The following is a 22,488-nucleotide window of genomic DNA, read 5'->3' as shown; positions in this document are numbered from 1 at the left end:
CGGAGGCAATAGCCTGAAATAAGGCCGTAATTTGAGGAAGGAGCTCTGACGAACAACACCTGTAAAAATGGGCTGTAAGACGGTCAGGCCCCGGGGCTTTATGCAATTTAAGTCTCAAGATAGCTTCCCTGACCGCCACCTGCGTTATGGGGGAATCTAACTGTGCAGCTGACGCCCTGGATAATTGCGGGAGGACAAGGTTATCTAAGAATTGTTGTTGCTGTGCCGTGTCTGGAGTGTTGCCTTGATAGAGCTGGCCATAGAACTCCCCAAATATGTTTGCTTTAGCAGTGTCGGAGTGTGTGAGATGTCCCTAACGGTCTAAAATCCCCACACAGAAGTCCCTTTCCCTTTGTACCCTAAGCTGGCGTGCTAAGTGCGAGCCCACCTTATTGCCCTGTGCGAAGGAAGACTGACACATTTTTAGCAGATTAAATTCCACCCGATTAGAATATATAGATCGTAGTTTGCCCCTAAGAGCAGTGAGTTGTCTCTGAAGAACTCTGGTTGGGTTGACCTTGTGTGCTTGTTCCACAGTCTCCAATTCTTTCTCCAAGCCTCCCTTTCCGTGGTCCTTTGTTTGTTTAGTGTCGAATTAAGTTGGATGCAAGTCCCTTGAATCACAGCCTTAAAGGCATCCCAGGTGTTCTGTGGGGATGTGTCTTGCGGATCATTATGCACAAAAAAGTCAGCGATGGCCGCTCTAATGCCCTCTCTGGCCACCAGATCTCGGGTGATAGCTAATGGGAAATACCACAGAGGAGACCTTGGAGAGGTCCCATTCCAATGAATGCCCAGGGTGATCAAGCTGTGGTCTGATACTGCTATCGGGAGTATCTGGGCAACCTGGAGAAACTCTAAGAGGGATTGACTAATAAAAAGATAGTCAATTCTAGTATACATCCTATGAACATGGGAGAAATGTGTATAATCTTTGGTATTTGGATGGAGGGAACACCAAGCATCAAGTAACCCCAGGTCAGTGATTTTCCGTCACACTTTGCTAGAGAAGGTACCCCGCGTGAGATTTTCAATATTGTAAAAACCCTTTCAAATCTCCCTCCCAACCCTATTCCGCCGGATACCTCAGGAGCTCAGTGTGATACTCTTGCTGATTTCTTCTTTACCAAAATTGACACCATCTTTTCCTCCTTCCCCCCCTACAAATAAAGTTCTGGTACCCTTTTTCTCAGGTAGAACTCAGCCGCTTCTGGATTCTCTTCCACTATTAGACCTACCAGAGTTAGAAATCCTGTTTGCTTCAGTCAAGAGCGGCTCACCTAAAGACCCCGTTCCCTTACGAGCGCTTGCGCAAGTAGCAGGGGTAGTGCTCCCGGTGATTCTAGACCTAGTCAACTCCTCACTCGCATCAGAAGTGGCCCCTCCTGCATGGAAGGAGGCAATGGTGAGGGCTCTGTTGAAGAAACCCTCTCTCGACCCTTTGATCTTGGGAATTTATCGTCCAATTTCACTCTTACCTGGGATCACTAAAATCACGGAAAAACATGTCAATGGGTTACTTTCCTCATTCTTGGAGACCCGTAATCACCTCCATCGAACCCAGACAGGTTTCCCCCCTCTTCGGGGAACAGAAACTGCTCTGATCTCGGTTGTGGAGGAAGCCAGGAAAGTAGTGGACTCGGGAGACACAGCAGTAATTTTTTAAGCTCTACCTAAGTGCAGCATTCGATACTGTGAACCATCGGATTCTAATTCAAAGGCTGCACGATCTAGGTATCTCTGGACTCGTGCGGGCATGGTTCCAGTCGTTCCTCCTCGAGAGTAGGACCTTTCAAGTCTTCCACAACGATGCTATCTCTAAGAGAACCCCCCTCTGCTGTGGAGTCCCACAGGGCTCGTCACTGAGCCCTACCCTCTTTAACGCTTATACATGCACCCTAGCTGAGCCAGTTCTTCCTTTTGGGATCCACATTGTCACGTACACTGACGATACTCAATTGGTTATTGGACTTAACAAATCTGACAGTACCTCCCCTGATCCCTACAAATGCCTTCAAGAGATAGCCTCTTGGATGAGGGACTCCCTCCTAAAACCTAATGGAGATAAAAGTGAAATCATGGTCTTGGGAAATCGCTCGCCACTGAATGTAAAAGATATTTGGCCTCCATCCTAGGCCCTGCCCCCTCACCTAAACCCCAGCTTAAAAGCCTGGGTGTTTGGTTGGACCAAGACCTTTCCTTTAAACCCCAAGCATTCTTCAAACTGCGCGGACAATTCTTCCCATTCTACCGTTTGGGGCGAGGAAAATCATGGTACAAGCTCTGGTCTTGTCCAGGTTGGATTATGCCAACGCGCTGTATCTGGGGTCCCCGCTGGCTACCATCACCAGGCTACAAATCACCCAAAATCAGGCTGCCCGATTACTGCTTAACGTTCCCAAAATTCAATCAGCCAGACCAGCTCTTAAGGCTCTACATTGGCTTCCTATCCAGGAGCGCATTAATTTCAAATCATTATGCATTGTTCATAAATCTTTCTACAACCTAGGCCCTCCCATCCTTAAGAACATTATACAGCGGTATGAGCCTAATAGAACCCTCCACTCCAAATCTCTACTCCTGGCGTCCATCCCTAAAATCAAGAAAACCAGAAGTGGAGGTCGACTATTCTCTCTAAACGCTGCAAAACTGAAATTCTCTTCCTCTTCCCCTTCGGGCAGAACCCAATCATCTTTCCTTCCGCAGATCCCTCAAGACGTGGGTATTCCCATAGTCCTGTGTATCATCTGCCCGGGGGTCTACAAGCGCTGGGATGCCTTCAGGTCGCCATGCGCTATATAAATACCACTTCAATTCAATTCAAAAGCCCTATTGGTACTAGAACTATCAAGAGACCTCTGCCATGTAAGATTAAAATCCCCCAAAAGAACAATGGGACCTTCGGCAAATACCCCTATTTGATCAAGAGTGTGTGAGAGGAAAACAGACTGCCTGAGTTAGGAGCGTATAAGGAGACTAAGGTGCAGAGCTTGCCCCTCATTCGGCCTTTAACTAACCGCAACCTCCCCTCCCTCTCGGATTTGACAGCCTCGAGTTGGAAATTCGCAGAGACATGGAAGATCAGAGCCACCCCATTGTGTTTCGTTGCGGCCGAGGAGGTATAGATGATCGGATAGCCTCTGTGACGCAACCTAGTGACCTCTGCCCATTTGAGATGAGTCTCTTGCAATGCTACCACCTCAAATTTAAGGTCATTCAAGTGCTTCAAAATTTTTTGGCATTTCTGTGGGGAGTTCAATCCCTTAACATTCCAGGAGGCAACGTTAACCATAAAAAAAGAGAACCCCCCTCCAGCTCCGTCTCATTGACCACCACCCCTCCGAACAAGCCGCTTTTCACTGATCACAGGACCACCTCCATTGCCAATGCCCTCCGCCCACCCCTCCCATCACAAGAAGGTTATAAGCTGCAAATAAACACCCCCAACAGTCACCACCGGGATCCCTCCCCCTCCCCAACACCCCCCCCCCCCAAACAACCTCAAAGCCGTAGGACCCGGAGGTCCACGGCCCAAACATCCCCCAAATTCAAAGGGAGGAATGATGGGTAACACGGACAAGGCCCGCTCCTCCCGACCGTAAAGCCATGAAAACTAGGGAACAATATAGTGACAAGTAACCAAGAAAAATAAAAACCTCAGTGTCCTTGGTATACCAGTTTGGGCGGCCACCAACGTCCCAGTGGCCCTTCCTGCCGATGAGCCCAACAGCGGCGCCTCCATCATCCACTGCGCCATGGAGAGCCTCAGAATCATGTGGTGAGCAGGAAGGGGAAGTCCCAGAATCTACAGCCCCTCTGTAAGGTCGGAAATGTGGTGAGTTTTGTTGCCGTGATCAAAGATGAGACCAAAGGGGAAGGTCCATCTGTAGCGAATGATATCGTCTTGCAGTTTGGCGGTAATAGGTCTCAGCACCTGCTGGCGAGCCAGGATCACAGAGGCCAGGTTCTGGAAGAGAGAACAACTATGGCCCTGAAAGGACATCTCTTACTTTTTCCTGGCGGCCGAGAGGATGGCCTCTTTCACCCCGAAGGAATGGAGCTTGACCAGGACATTTTGAGGGCGCTTGCGACTCCCAGCCTGTAGCGATCCCACACGATGAACTCTGTCTATTTTGGGTTTGAGCTGTTGAGGTTCAAGAAGCTCAGCAAAGAGGCCAATGACAAAGGCCTCCAGGTCTGGCCCCTCTGCCTCCTCCTCCAAAATCCGGATCCGAATATTTTCCCTCAGGGTTCTGTTTTCCAAGTCTTCCGCTCTAAGCATAACTTGCTGGAGCTGGGCTTGAAGGGCCTGTTGCTTATCCTGCACTTTGGCCTGAGTCGCCACCAAATCCTGCGTTTGCCCCTCCACCTCCAGGATTCAGGTTCCCACTGAGTCCACATCTTGCCGAAGAGTGGTGAGCTTCTTAGTAAGATCGGCCTTCAATTGGTCCACAGAGGATCGAAGGTCCTGTTTGAACTCCTGACATAACTCAACCTTGAAATCACGTAGGGTAGCCACCAGGTCGTCTCGCGTGAGTGCCATTTCAGGCGGGTGTGTGGTGTCCCCAAGGGGAGGTGTCTTCTCAGAGGCCTTAAAGTACTGGGGAACTTTGTTAGAGGGTTTCTTAAGAGGCATAGGGCCCCCTCCCCAGACATACCTGCTTCCCAGAGAACGCCAAACCCTGGCAGGGGATTAGATGACGAGGAGTCGTGGCTCGAGGGGAGCTCCCTATGGTCAAGTAGCTCAAAGCCTCATTGGACGCACCTGGTGGGAACTTCAAAGCAAACAGCACTATGGGGCCACCCACATGGAAAGCATGGCCCGCCGAAGCCCCTCTGGTACCACAGTCCTCTTTTAAAACATTGGGCTAACTCCCTGGCAATGACCGTTACCTCGTCTCCTCACGCCTTATTTCAATTGCTGCTCCGTCAGGGACACGCTCCCCATGCCCCCACCATTACTAGATCCAAAATTACTAGATCCAAAACCGCTGTCACCTTGAGGTCAGGCAAACTAAATCGGAGCTCCTAGCTCGCTGAGGACATTATGCTGCGCTGTATTGAAACGGAGGGGGTTCGAGAGGGCACAAGTGCAACGTCTCGCCAGCCCATGAGACTCTCCGCTGCCACCTCGCCCCGCCAGAGCCGCCGCAGCACGTTACCACAGGGAAGGCGTTATTGCTGGCTCGCGTCCCTCTGTCCGCTTCGTTATTCAATGGCGGCGCCAATCAGCTCAGCGGTCGGTCGCCTCTTCCGCCCCCAGACAGGAGGCTCCCCGGATGTCAATCGGGGACACCACTATCCTCACCGGCGCTCCGTATCCGGCACAGGCACCTACAAAATGGCGCCCGAAGCCCAGGAACCCCTCCGACTCGACTCTCGGGCCCGCCGCTCCTGTCCTCCAGCGCTGCAAACATCACCCGATGGCCGAACAGCTCTCAAAAGGCATCGGACACTTAAGAGGGGAAGAACACCGTCCCTAGGCAGTAAGTAAGTTCATTAGCTGATCGGTAGTGTGCGGATCTGAGCAGGATCACCACTGCTCCGCCATCTTACTTGGCCACGTCCCCCAACATTTTCCTTTTTAATTCTTAATTTACTAGCCAGGGGTTTATACCTATTCTCGGTCTTAAGATATCCTGTCTATACCAGGAATTAGGTAAGACGTCAGGTTAAGGAAAACAATTTTTATTTTGGCCAAGAATCCCTCATTTGTTGCACCAATTTTTTTCTTCTCTAGGTATACCATATCTGCTCTTCTTGAGACTTCTTGTCCTTGTTTCGTGAGCTCACTCTTGGAGACTTCTACCTGCACGCAATCATTGGAACTTTTTACCTTTATCTTTTCACAGGCATGTGATATTTTCTTCCTTATCTCTTTAGCCCATTTAAGGCTGCTTAATTGGATCTCTTTCCTACACCATTGTGACACCTTCTGGCCTGTCTCTATATCCATACCTTTCCAAAATCTAAGTAAAATAATTTGTGCCTGTATACTCCAAGCAGTTGTACCTATCTCCGTTCTTATTGCTTGTATCATCGATGAGGGAGGTAGTGTCAGCAGTGTCTTCAGACCCTTTCCTTCCTCTGAATCCCAAGCTTGTTTCCCACTTAGGTAAAGTACCTCGGCTCCATATAGTATTTGCTTGGGAATCATTGCGCTAAAGGCCTCGGTCTGTGTGACATCGCTCCTCAATCTCGATAACATTTCTTCAAACCACAGATCGATGTGAAGGCCTTAGCCTTCTGAGCTTCTAAGTAAATATGCCACATTAGCGTCCTGTTGAACCACACCCCCAAATAATGGTACTCATTCACAATTTCCAATTTCAAATCTCCTAGCATCCAGTTAAAACGTCTCTTTTTTTCCAAAACATAACATTTTAGTTTTTCTCATATTTACGGTTAAAAATTTCGCATCACAGTATTCCTTAAAAACATTTAATTTCCTTTGTAGGCCGATTTCAGTCTGATCTAAAATCTCCAAATCATCTGCGTACAACAGGCAGGAGATTTTCTTCACTTCCATTCTCGGGCTTGCACTTCTTTCAACCTCTAGGGTTGCCGGTAAATCAGCCAAAAATATAGCAAAAAGCAGAGGGGCTAGCACACAGCCCTGTCTTAGGCCGTTCTCTATAGCTATTTTTGGAGTCAGTGACCCTTCTGTGTCCCTAATTACTTCGGCCCAATTGCCACTGTATAGCTCTTTTATTATCCTCCGCAAACCCATGGGGATCTTTTTTAATTTCTAGGGTTTCCCAGAGGCAGTTCCGATCAACTGAGTCTAATACGGCTCGAAAGTCAACAAAACAACAGCACAGCTTACCATTTTGTTCCATTGACTTGCGTGCCGCTGCCCACAGGGCAAAGCAATGGTCCACAGTGGGGTGGCCTTCCTTAAAGCCCCCCCTGTACAGTTGGTACAATTGCGAACTCCTCTACCCAGTTCTTTATTCTATTCAAGATTAATTTATTTAAAACCTTTTCCCCTATATCTAACAGGTTAATTAACCTATAGTTTTGTGGTGCATTCACATCCCCTTTTTTGTGTACTGGCCTTATTACTGCCCCCTACCAATTCTTAGGTATTTTCCCTCCTTCAAGGATTACCAGGAACATCTGAGATAGGAAGTTCACCCACCACTTCATCTCTGATTTTATTATTATCGCTGGGAGATTGTCTGGGCCAGCAGCTCGTGTTTAAATCAGCTATTGTATTTATTACATTTAATTCTGTAAAGTCTGGTTTTAGATCTTCTATCAACCCTTGCCATGGCTCTAGCACTTCTTCTACTAACTCTCTCCGGGCCGTACATTTCCTTCAAATACTTCTCCTATACTGGCTCGGCTACCACACAATTCATTGCCCCACTGGGTGGTCTGCTGCTTCTTTTACCAGTTTCCAGAACTGTCCTAAGTTCTTCGATTCGATAGCTTCCAATAGATTTTGCCAGCGTTTATCTTTATAAGTTCTTTTGGCGTTTGCAACTAACTTTTTATATTCTCTTTTCAAATTTTCAAGATGCCTTTGTCTCTTCTGATCATATTTCTTTCTAATACTTCTAGTTTCCTTCCTTATTTCTCTTTTTTTCTTCTGGCATTCTACCGAGAACCATTTCGATAGTCTTGCTGGGGCCATTTGTTGATTTACTTTTTCTCTTTTTAATTCGAATCGAAGACATTGCACCACTTGCTCTATTTTTCTCTCAAACCATTCCAGATTTTGGACCCCTATTTTCCCCAAGGGTATCTTCTGTTGGAGTTTTTCTATATATTCTTCTGTTAATCTAATAGTCACTCTTTTTGGGTATTCAACTTGTTGTGCGATTGCTTTATCATGGGGTTTCGGCATTCCCCCTTGAATTGTCAACTGCAGGGGGTTATGGTCACTCTTATATCTGGAGTATCTTAAATTTACTTGTAAGAGGGAAGTTCTAAGCAAACATAAAAATATAATGTATTGGACAATTTTGAGTGCCTATTTGGAATGTTTTCTTTGCTGGGCAATCTGAATCTAATCTACCATTCAAGCAGAACAGACCCTTCATCCCTAGGTAGTTTCCCAGCATTTCATCCCGTTTTGCTCTATCACCCAGGCCGTTTACATTCCAAATTAAGGCTATGCGACTCCCCCCCCTCATCCTACTCCGCCTCACTTAAATCTCCATCTTCCCCCATATCTTCTTTATACCACTAGGAGGGACCTGCAGGGCTGCTTCTTTGACTCTTTGTTTAGTGTGTTTAGTATGCCTCCCCCTCTACAATATTCTCCAAAAGCCTCACCTGTCTCTTCCCAAGACCTGCATGACATTTTAAGAAGTCTCTACCCGATTGAACCTTTGTTTCCAGTTCTTTCTCTACGATTAGCCGTATCCCTTCCTGCTCTATCTCATCCTCTGCTTTCCAAATTGCCAGTTTTACCAAATCTGAGTAGACTAGGACTCTTGTGATATCCTTCCCATTTGTGTTTTCTATAAAGCCCACTTGTTTCAGGTCTTTTGTACCTATTCCTCTCAGATTTGGGCATTGTGAGAATGAGAATAGAATTTGGGACCTATTTAAGGGTTGAATCTTCTGTGTTTTCTTCCCCTTTTTTTCTGAATGAACTGGTTCAAAATACAACCATTTATTACTTTTTATCTCAGTTCCAGACTTCTGGACTTCTATGCCTGGCTGTCTGTTGTCCTTCCATCTAACATTCGCCTGGTGGCTTTTTACTCCTATTTTACCGAGCTGTGGGGTTGTTTTTTCAAGGGTGCAATTCTTCTGAGCATAAATATTATGTCCCACATTCGTTGGTTTTAGTAAAGAATTTACTTCTGATTGCTTTTTACTAGTTCCCTTACTAAACTTTTTCTTTACTTGGTTCTTGGATTCCCTCCCTCTCGCCCTCCCGTCTTTCAGGCTTATTAGGTACTTGTGTAGATGCTGGGCATGCCTTAATCTCATCCTCTTGTTCCAACTTTTTTTTCCTTGTTTCCTTTGGGTTCCCTCTTTCTGTATATCACTCTTCTAGGGTGCCCACTATAGTTCCTAGAACTGTATCTTATTGTTCCTCCTCTTCTCCTTAACATCGGTTGTTTAGAGATATATATACAATATGAGAGGTTTCAGCTATTGCTACACTCACTTTCTGTTCTATGGGCTGTGGTTCTTCTATTGGTCTCAACCTATGTGGCATTTGACCTCTGATTCCTTGCAGCTCCTCCTCAATCTTTTTAGGTGTGTTTTTTGCATTTTCAAGACCCCATTGTTTAACATTGTAACTTCTAATATCCTCTGAAGGGTTTTCTGAAGCATCAACAATAGGTTCATCATTGAAGAGGAGGCTGTTGCAGAGATATCTAGTTTTTGTTGGCTGTTCCTCTCTGGATCGTCTGTTCTTACACTTCTCTGTGTTTCCCGCTGTATTTCCTTTGACCGTTGGGCTGATGTATTTAGTTCCTTCCCCCAATCAATTCTCTATCTTTCCATAGTGTTCCTCATTTGTCCTGAGATCTCTAGTGCCTGTGTATGTAGCGAGAATAATTTGGGGGATGAAGACAGGCGCGGCGCTGCCAGCGATTTTTTTTTTTACATAAGAGTGACTGATTTAACAAAGATGATGCCTCCAATACTTCTTCACAATTTCTACTGAGCCATTCCCATTCTCCTGTGCTATTTCTGCTTCCAAGGCTCTCATAGGTGGCACTACTCTTTTGTAGTGTTTACCTACAAAGTCTTTTACAGATTTAGAAACCGACAGGCGTCCTTTATTTTCTTGAAGTGTCTCTTTATTTTTCCTCTTTTGCAGTGCTGCTTTCACGCTTGCCATGGGGCTGGTCCGGCTCTCCTGGCTTTCTTCTAGGGTCCTTGATTTTCCAGAAAGTTCTCTTGCTCCGTATGCACTTTACTGATTCTTTGCTTCCTTTTTGGCGCCATAGCTCTCAACCCGGAAATATAACAAGTATATTCTTATTTTACGAACTTGTGTACTTTAATTTGATTTTCCCCTCTTTAACTAACCCCCTAAGCAGTTAGAGTTAACAGCTACTTTGGGGGGGCGTTTGTAACTGCAATCACACATACACTTTCACTTACCTCTGTTATGCCATTATCCTGCCTTGCCACCGGTTTGCATTAATCTCTGTGCCTTGTAGTTTGTAATTGACCAGCAGAACTCCCCCTTGCATCCTTTCTTCAGCGTGAGGGGAGGTGGGGGGCTTCCAGGATCAGGCATCCGGCTTTAGCAAAGTCTCTAGGTGCCCTTCGTCCCTGTACTTCCTGGGCTATAATTGCTCCTTTCTCCTGCTCCTTATCTGGCGGCACTCTCCCTCCTCCTATATCGCGGGCCGCAATTCTTTTGTACCTGTCACAGCCGCAGGGGCCCCAGGCTCGCTTACTTTCCCCAAAACCTGGAAAAAGGGGCACGGGTGCGGTGCGACGCAGTGCAGCAAGCTGCTCGCATTCCGTGTACCCCTGTACCTCGGCAGCTGCGGTTCGGGCTCTTGAGTGGGCGGGGCTCCTACGAAGCTCCACCGTTGCGCGTAGCGTAGCGTTCTCTGCGCGGCAGGACGGCAACAACAAGAGGCAGGACGGCAACAACTATGCCTCTCAGGGTCTGTCGTATTTTGAGGATCTGTTTTCTCAGAAAGGGTCCTTGGCCCGGTCTGTAAGGATTTTGCGGATTGCTGCCCTGTACCACTCCCCCAGCAGGATGGGCTTTCAGTACCGTGCAAGCTTCTGTTGACCCTTTGTCTACCTCTCTGTCGGATAATCTTTTTTTCATTCTCTCCTTGGCCCAGCAGGGCTCTGCTCTGGGCACTCTGAAGAGGTATTTTACAGCGATGCCTGCTTTTCTTCGGCTGCCAGATCAGCCATCGCTTTTTAAATCACCTCTTGTACAGAGATTTTTTAAGGGGCCTACCCATCGGTTTACCCCTCTCCTTTTAATGTGCCCCAGAGGGACCTTGTTTTGATGTGTGCACCATTTGAACCTCTGCACAATTGCCACCTCTGGCTGCTTACTATCAAAACAGCCTTTTTAGTGGCAATAACTTCTGCCAGGAGGGTGAGCCAACTGCAGGCACTGTCATCTCAGCCTCCTTACCTGACCATCTTTCCGGACAGTGTAGTCCTCTGCACTAGGGCATCTTTTCTGCCTAAGGTGGTAACACCTTTCCATCTGGCCCAGTATGCTACTCTGCCCACCTTCTATGCACCTCTGCATCCTTCCTTCCAAGGAAGAGGAGTGTCTCCACCATCTGGACCGAAAAAGAGCGTTATCGTTCTACCTTGATCGCACTGTAGAGTTCCGGATGACGACCAACTCTTCGTAGGGTACGCTGGAGCAAAGAAGGGGCGAGCTGCTCAGAAGAGGACCATTTCAGAATGGGTCATCCTCTGCATAAAATAGGTTACGCCTTGGCGCAGAAACAACCTCCTGAAGGCCATTCTACCAGGGTGAAGGCAACCATCACAGCATCTCTGCACATGTTCACCAGACACCTTTGCCTGGATTCTCAGGTCCGCTAGGAGGGTCTCTTTGGCCACTCTGTCTTGCAGGATTCCTAAGTCTGAAACTTTTCCTCTGGGGCTGGTATTGCTTCGGTATCTTTGCAAAGGTAAGGAATCTACGGCTAGATGTCTCTATCAGATGGACAAGGTACTTTTCTTCAGTAACGCCTTATCTGTTAGACATGATCTAGCTGCAGATTCCTTACCGACTCACCCATCCACCCGCACAGCAAATTGGTTTAGTGCCAGGGCTGTTTCCCCTTCAGGGCCCTAGTTGTTTTTTGACACACTACGCTCTGTGACTTCTTGGCTCTGCGCATTTGGCATGGAAAGTTGTGAAAAGTACTGATGTCAACACCGGGGTGGCGTCTATATAGACGACGCGGACGTCGCAACAAACCTGATGCCTACGACGTCATATGGAGTCGACTGACGCCACCTATCGGCGCGCAAAAATCTTCCGGATCCAGCCTTACGCCTCAAAGTAAGAAATCTGCTGCTAGATCATGTCTCTACCCGATAAGGCATTACCGAAGGTAAGTAACTTGTCCGTAAAGGTTTTTAACATACTGTACATAGCACTTGCTGGACTGTTGAAAATGTAACTTTAAATATATTAAGAAAAATGTTTGGAGCATGTGCTGCAGAAGATCACATGCTTTGCGTGCTCCAGCCATCTACTGCTAGTTGTGGACTTGGCTAGTTTTGGTAATGGTTTTGAGGTGATTTGTGATCCCTTCCATGAGACCCACAATGCACAGCGACATAAATTTCTATACCTTAAACTATTTTCTTCTGCTATTGGGTTGAGATGTATTTTCATAATTTCAAGCGAAAACGTTCTTTAGGACAAAGCCAGAATAACATTGTGCCTTCACAGCACCAGCAATATAACGAACGCCTCTTTAGCACACATTCCTTCAGCACGCAAGTCGTTTCAACGACTTGCTTTAGGGAGCCGCATTGGTGAAATGGATTTAAAGTCAAACACCTTCTGTACTGTTGTGCACACTGGAGTTAGAATAGTAATTGAAACAATCCCAAAATCCAACGTCCCCTATAGCAAGTTGCGTGCTGAAAGAATGTGTGCTAAAGACGCGTTTGTTCTAATGAGTGTCCCGAAGGCATGCGGAATACTGCCATACATACATTTTAAAGTGCTCTGGGACAATAGCTCAAGAAAACCAACATCAACAACCAAAAACTCCCACATACAAGACTTTTGTGCTGACAGCAACCACTTCAGAACAACACATACTATCACAAACACTTTCAGGGGGAGGGTATAGAAAACTATTTTGTCCAGTTTTAACAGCAAATTCCTGTGGTCATACCAGCAGCAGATCTGGAACCTTTGTTTAATGAGAGACCACAACAAGTCTGCTGTTGGATTGCAAGGCTTTTTGGTGCAAGAAAACTATCCAGCACTGAAGAGATAGACAGGGGTGCATTACAGGATACTGCACTGAAGCTTTCCAGAGCCACAGTCTAGACAAGGTGTCAAGGGGACTTAATTCAGATGGAGAAAGGGGTGGGACGTCTGAAGATGTGTGGGGAGTAAAGCACTGGGTATGTATCCACTAATGACTCTGGCCGCAGAGAGCAGCCATTTCTAGGGCCCTCTATTATACCCACTTAGAGGAGAAAGACAACATTAAGGTTTACACAGACTATGCGCAAAGGATATTCATTCTCGATTGTGCTATTCTTTGCACTGGAGTAGATGGTCCAAAGACAGCACTGCTTAAAGCCAAACCCAGAAGAAACAGACTCTCCGCCCACTGTTCCTGAGGCAGTTTGACCCTGAAAGAAGGTTTCGATACTGGATGCACAACAGACCAAGCTTTGAGGGCAAGATCTACAGCATAGTCACCAAGAGACCCTAGAGCGGTAGCCTCACTGCTTAAATACCAAACCTCAGCACCAAGAGTCTGCCCAGCTTGTCTCTGATTTGAAGCTGAGCCCGTAGACCCACTGAGGCCAGTGTAGTGACCAGTCCTTTTGAAAATATAGGGATTCAAACAGATGTATAGCAGAGGAGGATGTTTGAGGCCTGGGTGGCTGTAGATGTACTTGCTTAGCAAAAGTCTGCCATCTAGCGTTGGGCTCGGAAGTGTTCAGGTTGTTTTTCTTTGAAGTCTTAAGAGTCACGAGGTATGGTGACTCCTCTTGCTTGTAATGCACATTGTCCTCTACTCGATTGTTACAAGATAGTTTTTTTCCGCTGTCGGGTTCAGTCGTGCATGAACTTCTCTGCTTCATCTCGACATCATCAAAAAAGTAACATTTAGGCCTTTACCGTTGGTATTGTCCTCGATCACGATTACTCATAGCTTACATCGGTCACCGTCGACCCGTGCAAGCTGACCAAGGCCTGAAGGGCCTTCGCCCTTAAGGGAAGACCTTTCTTCTTCAAGTTCCATTCACACCGTGCCCATCTAGTGATGGAACGGACACCCTTTTGTTTTTGATCTCGCTAAGTTCCCACACACCGACCATCACCAGATGTGTAACTTGTGCCTTTCTATCATCAAAATTCCATTTGTGAGCCATGTAAGTCCTTCCACTCAAAGAAGACATCAAATGTTCCTCTGAGCACTCAATCAATAGTACAAAGTCTTATATGTAGTTTTCACTGATCGATTTAATGTCCAATCTTCCAAGTATATTCACATCCCAGATCCACCAATTGATATGACGCAGCCAACACGTGTTTCGTCAAGTCAGTAAGACCAATAACTTCTTCAGAGCAATATCATAAAGACTTGTGTCCTATATGTTCCACTGGTTCAGTATATGTAATTCTCAAAAGTTCAGATGTCCGAAACAAAATTTGGCTTGTATCGGATCAGTTCTTACATGTAGTTCTCCTCGTAATTCGTTACAGCGGTCGAAATTCCATCAACCCATCTATCCAGTATGTCTTCCTATGGTATATCACGAGTACGTGTCGTAACAGCGTGTCCACGAGTATAATGTGGCGTTCTGAAGAAGTTATTGGTCTTACTGACTTGACGAAACACGTGTTGGCTGCGTCATATCAATTGGTGGATCTGGGATGTGAATATACTTGGAAGATTGGACATTAAATCGATCAGTGAAAACTACATATAAGACTTTGTACTACTGATTGAGTGCTCGGAGGAACATTTGATTGCTTGCAGTACCACTTTGTGGTTAACCTTTGAGGGCTGTGGTAACCAGCCCCCCCCCTTTCTTCCTGAGCACCTCCTTGACTTGTTCGCGAACATACATTAACCTCGATTGTGCTGTGCGCTCCGATTAACTGTTACCAGCTTTTGTCACACTCAAAGAAGACTGTGCAATTGATATGAAAGATGCCTCGCAATGTCCAGACGCACAGTAGACGACAGTCCGGACATTTTTGAATCCGAAGAGTACCATCACAAGGCACACACTCAGGCCTCAGAAGCGGATGAGGGCTCCTTCTCACATGGTGACAGTTTGGGTACCAAGCTCAAAATCCAGGACGTTTCACAGGGAAAACCGTAAGTACTGTGCCCCATCCATCAACCATCCCAAATGGTTGACCATCTTGTTTGGACGACTGAAACCCACGCACGGGCACAACTGCCTTAGGGCCATGGTCAGCACCAAACAGCTGTTTTGGAGACACCATGCCGCGGCACCGAAACAACAGCACAAGGCCCATGCCCACCAGTCAAAGGCGTCGAGACTGAATAAAGAGTCCTGGAGCCGAAACCAAGTACATTGGACCAGAGACACCCGCATCAAAACAATTGGTGATTAAAGCCGCTTCGGAACTGAAGTCCTATACTTCAGCCAAACAGAAGGGCAGTTCCAAAACGGTGGAATCGGTACTTGAACATTCACAAGGACATCTGAATGCCAGGCTAAAACTGCTGATTCACCCTGACACTGGTAGAATCATGGCTACACCTCCCCAAACCAAGGAAAAGCCAGCAAAGAGACAGTTAACATTTGAAGAAGCCTTGGAGAGCCCCTGCCCACCCAAGCCCAGAACGAGCGTGGACAAGGCCACCAGTCCTTCACCCATGAGCCCACCACCAATGACAACAAGCGCATACGCTCCGCCACCTTCACCTCCTACAGATACACACTACTGCCCAGAGGGGTCTATTAATTTGTTTAGGGTCATGGGGATGATGGGGACCAATACTCAATCCCCCTCAAGATAATCTGTGGGACACTTATGACACAGACTCGCCTGCAGACACTGAGCCGGTTCAGTATCCAGCGAAACCTTCCCCTCCAGATGATACTACTACATACCATGCCATTATAGGTAGGGCAGCTAGGTATATGGTTCAGCTCCACACTGAACCACTGGAGGATGATTTCATATTTGAGACCATTTCATCCACTCAACGCTCAGCACAATACCTGCTGATGCTTAAAGGTATGCTAAGACAGACAACAGATATTTTTAAGGACCTAGTAAAAGTGGCTAAAAAATAGAGCTTTCCCCTACCAACCCAACATACATAAAGGTTCAACTTCCGCCATAACAGTGTGTATTTGTAAAGCACGTGTTCACCTGTGGGCATCTTGGCGCTGAATAACATATGTTTATTGTTACACAATTAAATAGACTACCAGTCTCGTTGATGGTTGCGACAGCAACAAAGAGGGAGAACTAACAAACATCAGGTGAGGCACCCCCACCAGACAAAGAGGCTAGGAAAATAGATGCTGCGGGGAAGAGAGTGATATCGCAATCAGCCAACCATTGGAGGATAGATAGCCAACTCCTTTGGTCTCCTTCCTGTTACGACTTTGGCCCACTGGGACGAAATGGACGGACTTCCCCAACATCTCCCAGAACAATACAAGAAACGAGCATTTGAGATTGCCTCAGCAGACAAACTAATAGCTAACACATTGATCCTCTGTGCACTAGATGCAGCTGATACAGCAGCAGGAGGCATTAACACCAGTGTCCTCATATGAAGACATACCTGGTTCAAGGTTTCAGGCTTCAAGCCAGAAGTGCAACAAAATATCCTTGCACTTGCTTTTGATGGGGAAAATCTCTTGCCCTCAAGTAGACCCCTTACTTGAGAAAATTAAGAAAGACAATAAAACGGCCAACGCTATAGGGGTTTTACGAACATTAAGCAAAGTGGGAATTTTCGTCCCTCCGCCTATTGTGGCGCAGCAAGATACATCTGCCGACACCTCCACCTCATATCAGCATCCCCCTTCACAAAATACATCCCTAAGAGGATATTATACATTTCCTATAGAAGAAATAATTCCGGAGGTAGAGGTTGTTTCAATAAACCAACAGCTGCCACCACAGAGCCTTGACTTACTTGCCATTCCCCGATCATAACCACACCTGTCGGGGGGGAAGACAACAGTTCTTTATCGCATTGTGGAATATCCTGCCCGACCAGTGGGTGTTGGATATTGTCCAACACGGTTATTCCATGGAGCTCACTTCAACTCCTCCAAACATTCCCCCCCCCCAAACACTGACTGCCAACAGACCATCAACAGCTGCTCAAAGAAGAAGTAAAAGCTCTTCTACAAAAGGGAGCAAGAGAGCCTGCACCACTACACCAACAGGGCACATGAGTTTACTCACTTTACTTCCTCATTCCCAAGAAGGACAGGTCCCTAAATCCAATCCTTGACCTCAGACCCCTAAACAGGTACATTTTATCAGAGCACTTACACATACCTGGTCACTCTACTAGATATCATTCCACTACTACAACAAAGCGTCTTCATGGCCGCATTGGACCTAAAAAATGCATACTTTCACATTCCAATTCAACCAGCACATTGACAGTACCTCAGATTTGTACTAAATTGAAAACACTTTCAATTAAAAGTATTTCCTTTTTGGGGACACTACAGCCCCCCGGGCGTTCACCGAATGTCTAGAAGAGTAGTAGCAGCTCAACTATTCGGACAAAACATTCATGTTTTCCCCTACCTGGACAACTGGATCATCAAAAGCACAAACTATCAACGCGGTTTCAACACCCTCAAACTACCTTAAACTTCCTTGATCGATTATGTTTCACAGTCAATGCAGTCAACTCCCATCTACAACCTCTTCAAATACAACCTTAACTCAGAGCCATCCTCAATGACAGGGTTAGCTTACCCAAATACAGCCAGTATTCTGTCCTCCCAAACACCAATTCCACAATTTCAGCCTCTTCAGCAGATAGCAGTAAGAGCTTTTCATGGGTCTGCTAGGCATCATGCGTAGCCATAGTACTTCGTGCCAGACTCAATATGCGCCAGTTGCAGTAATGCCTAGCACATCAATGGACTCAAGCAGAACTAGTGTTGCTCAGCCATCACGTTTCCCACTCTGCAGTGATGGAATACCAACAATCTTCTAAAAGGACATCCGTCCCTAAACCCAGACCACAGAGAACCATAATGACACACATCACTCACCGGTTAGAGGGGCACTCACAGGAGTTAACTATACAGACAGAGAGGTACCCCTTAAATAAGCCAAGGGAAATGGGGTTATTAAACCTAAGTGAGAGAGAGGGAATTCCCTTAAGGCACAACTTAGTACAGGTTTAAAATAACGAACCTTATGACGTGACAATTACATACAACAAATGCATAGGGAAAGTTAAAAATTCATTTATTTTGAATACATTAAAAAAACAACAGTTAATAGGGATAACTAAACTAGATCCCTAATCTAAAACAAAAGTAAAATTGAGACAGTACAGTTAATTGCGACCTGCACAATTACAAGCAGACAGAACAGTTACAACATAAAATTGTTGGATACAGATTTGTATATTCTTGCTCCGATCTGGTAACACCAGTATTGTATCGCTACCACCTCAGGGTATCAATTGTAGTGTTGGAGACTTGAATTATACACTTTTAGTTGCGTCAACGCGTTTCGGTGATGTTTCCTTATTATGACCACTTTTATCAAGACATGTGAATTGTCTGCCAAGCACAGGGGGTGTATACAATCGCCCCTAGGATAATATGGAGGGTCACTTGTAATAATCAAGTTCCGTGTCCTGATTGGAGCATGGGCTTCAATTATCGCCTCATTGAAAATGCTGCTGCTAGTAGAATATTCTGTTCTGAATGTATACGACTTATGTAGTTCCCACTAAACATAAGTGACCAAAGTTAAATTGGTTTTACTGTCGGCCCTTAAGTGTCTCAGTGAAGAGGCCACACTTGCCGTGTGCAGATATCCCGATCTCCCAACTTCTTACAGGTAATGTCGCGGGGGATTGTTGATGGAAAGGGATTCACGGTTAGGCTTCTCGAGAATTACCTAATGGGACGGTAAATGACTCCGCTGTCCATTAGGCTCCCTTCTGTGGCCAAATATAACGAGAGACTACCTCATCAGTGGTAAAGAGTTCTGTTCTCTCTGGGGTCCGAGTCGTGTGTCACAGCGGAGTCATTTACCGTCCCATTAGGTAATTCTCGAAAAGCCTAACCGTGAATCCCTTTCCATCAACAATCCCCCGCGACTCGGAGTGGCCAAGACGGCGGCCAACATGGCTGCATAGACGCCCGGCTCCGCCGCTTGCCCTCGCCTCCCGCACCATCCTGGCGTCAATCCTGCATCCCAATCGCGGGCCCGTGTAGATGAACGCAAGCGGTGCCCGGCCATGTAACTCCGGGAGAAAATTACAAAAAACAATTTGATGGACAGAATGTAGATCAATGTCTTACATTCACCCCAGTACAAGGATCTGGGCCTAAATCCATCGTTTTTTGCACTCCACACCACCCTGGGTCAGATAATGGCTTTATGCAAATCAGCTCTGACCCTGTGCCCCATGGGAACAGTCCAGTCCGAACTACAACAGCCATATCTTTCCCAGACCGGAATCAAGCATCCGAGGACCGGACCGGTTTCGAGGTAACACCTCTCATCAGCCCGGCTAGCTTGACTCCAGTGGTGTGGAGGCTCTGGGACCCACGTCTGAGCTACCCCAGTACACTCAGGGAGAAAATTACAAAAAACAATTTGATGGACAGAATGTAGATCAATGTCTTACATTCACCCCAGTACAAGGTTCTGGGCCTAAATCCATCGTTTTTTGCACTCCACACCACCCTGGGTCAGATAATGGCTTTATGCAAATCAGCTCTGACCCTGTGCCCCATGGGAACAGTCCAGTCCGAACTACAACAGCCATATCTTTCCCAGACCTGAATCAAGCATCCGAGGACCGGACCGGTTTCGAGGTAACACCTCTCATCAGCCCGGCTAGCTTGACTCCAGTGGTGTGGAGGCTCTGGGACCCACGTCTGAGCTACCCCAGTACACTCAGGGAGAAAATTACAAAAAACAATTTGATGGACAGAATGTAGATCAATGTCTTACATTCACCCCAGTACAAGGATCTGGGCCTAAATCCATCGTTTTTTGCATTCCACACCACCCTGGGTCAGATAATGGCTTTATGCAAATCAGCTCTGACCCTGTGCCCCATGGGAACAGTCCAGTCCGAACTACAACAGCCATATCTTTCCCAGACCGGAATCAAGCATCCGAGGACCGGACCGGTTTCGAGGTAACACCTCTCATCAGCCCGGCTAGCTTGACTCCAGTGGTGTGGAGGCTCTGGGACCCAAGTCTGAGCTACCCCAGTACACTCAGGGAGAAAATTACAAAAAACAATTTGATGGACAGAATGTAGATCAATGTCTTACATTCACCCCAGTACAAGGATCTGGGCCTAAATCTATCGTTTTTTGCACTCCACACCACAGGACATGGCTTTTGTAGTTCGGACTGGACTGTTCCCATGGGGCACAGGGTCAGAGCTGATTTGCATATCGCCATTGTCTAACCCAGGGTGGTGTGGAGTGCAAAAAAACGATGGATTTGGGCCCAGATCTTTTGACTGGGATGAATGTGTGACATTGATCCACATTCGGTCCATCACCTGTTTTGTTTGCAATACGGCCATGTAACTCCGGCATGACAACCACCCCGGACGACCGAGAACCGGCGTCGTTAAGTTTCCAGCCCTTATAGTGGGCGAGCCGGGACCTCGAGTAGCGCTGCAGCCGACTCGGAAGTGATCAACATCGGCCCCGGTCGGCCATGCTGGTCCGGTGATCCGGACCGGGACTTGAAGGCGCACACGGCCGAAGGTGAATGGGCAGGACTTGGCGCTGGACCCCTCGAGTTTTCCTGCACATGTTTTTGCTGGTGCCTGTGACTGCGTAAATACCCGGCTGCGAGTTGGAGCAAACGGCCCGGACTGGACTTTCTCCGGGGGCTGCCGGAGAGCGACCACACGCCACTTGAGGCTGATTTCGGTGGAGATTCCAGGTATGGCTGGTAAGCGGTATGCGGCATTGTGCGTGTATGTGGGATCGAGTGTGCCTCGTTATGACCCATTTGCACGCCGCAAGTAGCGATTAACTTCCCGGCCGCCTGTTGAGTCTGCTCTCTATCCTGCTCGGAGGGTCCCTGGTGACGAGGAGTGTTGTACATATCGGCGGAGGGGTGATGGAACCTACGGTGAGGGATATCCTTCTGGCTATCACGGACCTGCACTCGGCCCTGAAACGTCAATGGTTGGTCATGGATAACTTACAGACGACCACAGGATCTTTAACGACGGACGGGCACAAGGAGAACCGGGCGCCCGACCTTTCCCAGTTTGTTGACGTCGAGGATTCCCTGGGGTGTGTCGTGCTGGATCGTAAGATCAGTGAGTACGGCGGCCGGGGCTGTGTGTCTGCTGCCCCTTTTATCCTCCAGTCTGTTATTCCATCTCCTGATCTACAGTGCCTTGTTTTCTCGACGTAGAGTGAACCATGGAGATGCGTTACTGTATCAATGCTGCTGTTTTTACTTGTGGCCCGGGCGGCCCCTACCGAGATTGTTGGCCCACTGAGTTTGCCTGCTCATGGAATGCGGAGCTTGTCGACTTCTTTTCGGTCTGGCCAGGGTTGAACGTAGACTGTTTATGGTACTTTGTGGTTGATTCCGGTGACGAAGTGGAACATGGCTTGTGCTTGTGACTTAGGGGCATTGGGATGAACGTAAAGTGATGCTCACTCTCCATCTTGGTGGGCTTACATGCTTTTAGGGTTTGTGGGGGGGGGGGGGTGCGATCGGGGCTGGAGCTAGGGCCCTCCTCCGTTTTTCCCTTTTTCGGGGTTCTTGCTGGGGCGACAGGCATGCCTATAGGGGGGGTGGGCCGTGGCCTTCTGCTGGTATGCAGGGTGGGGGGTTGGGGGATGGGACGTGCTTTTTGTTATTTCTTTGTTTCTATGGCCCTACTTTCTTTCTCTTTCCTCTCTTTGTATTTCTTCTCCTTCTTTTTATATACTTCTTTACTTGATGAGGGACGGGGTTTCGGTTTCCTTGGGAAGATTTCTGTAATGTGTACTTTTGAAAATTTGTTGCTGCCTCTTGCTCTCATGAGTGGGACACTGTGGTTCAGTACAAAGCGGTTATAGCTTCATATCCTGTTTTTACCTTCCCAATGGTGAGCCTCTACTGAAGACTACTAACCTGTTTTGTGACTAGCTTAGTATACGATGTCGCAATATTGCATGCTATCAGATCCTTCTACCCTTATCATAAATTGGAATCCTCTCATATCCTGGAACAATGTGGACACATTTATTCACCAATCCTGACTTAATGGGCTACGCCGGCCCGAAGATTACCGTATTTTTTCAAATCCTTATGTGTTGTTGTCTAGTGGTTCTTCAGCCTGTGCCTGCTTTTACCTGTAATGTACCAGTGAGGTTTTCCAAATAAAAATTATACAAAAAAAACAATCCCCCGCGACATTACCTGTAAGAAGTTGGGAGATCAGGATATCCGCACACGGCAAGTTGGGGAAGGAAGAGGGATATGCTGCGGACTCAATCCTGGTTCGTGAGCCACTACTCCAATTGTCGTGCAGTGCCCTCCTAGATCTGGACACAATCGGACAGATTCCCCTGATGCTGCGCCCACTGGAACTTCAGGTCCTATGCAGAACCCGCATATGCCAC

This window comes from Lissotriton vulgaris, chromosome 9, assembly GCF_964263255.1.
Source record: "Lissotriton vulgaris chromosome 9, aLisVul1.2, whole genome shotgun sequence".
Classification (NCBI taxonomy): domain Eukaryota; kingdom Metazoa; phylum Chordata; class Amphibia; order Caudata; family Salamandridae; genus Lissotriton; species Lissotriton vulgaris.
Note: the sequence above shows the minus strand (reverse complement) of the source record.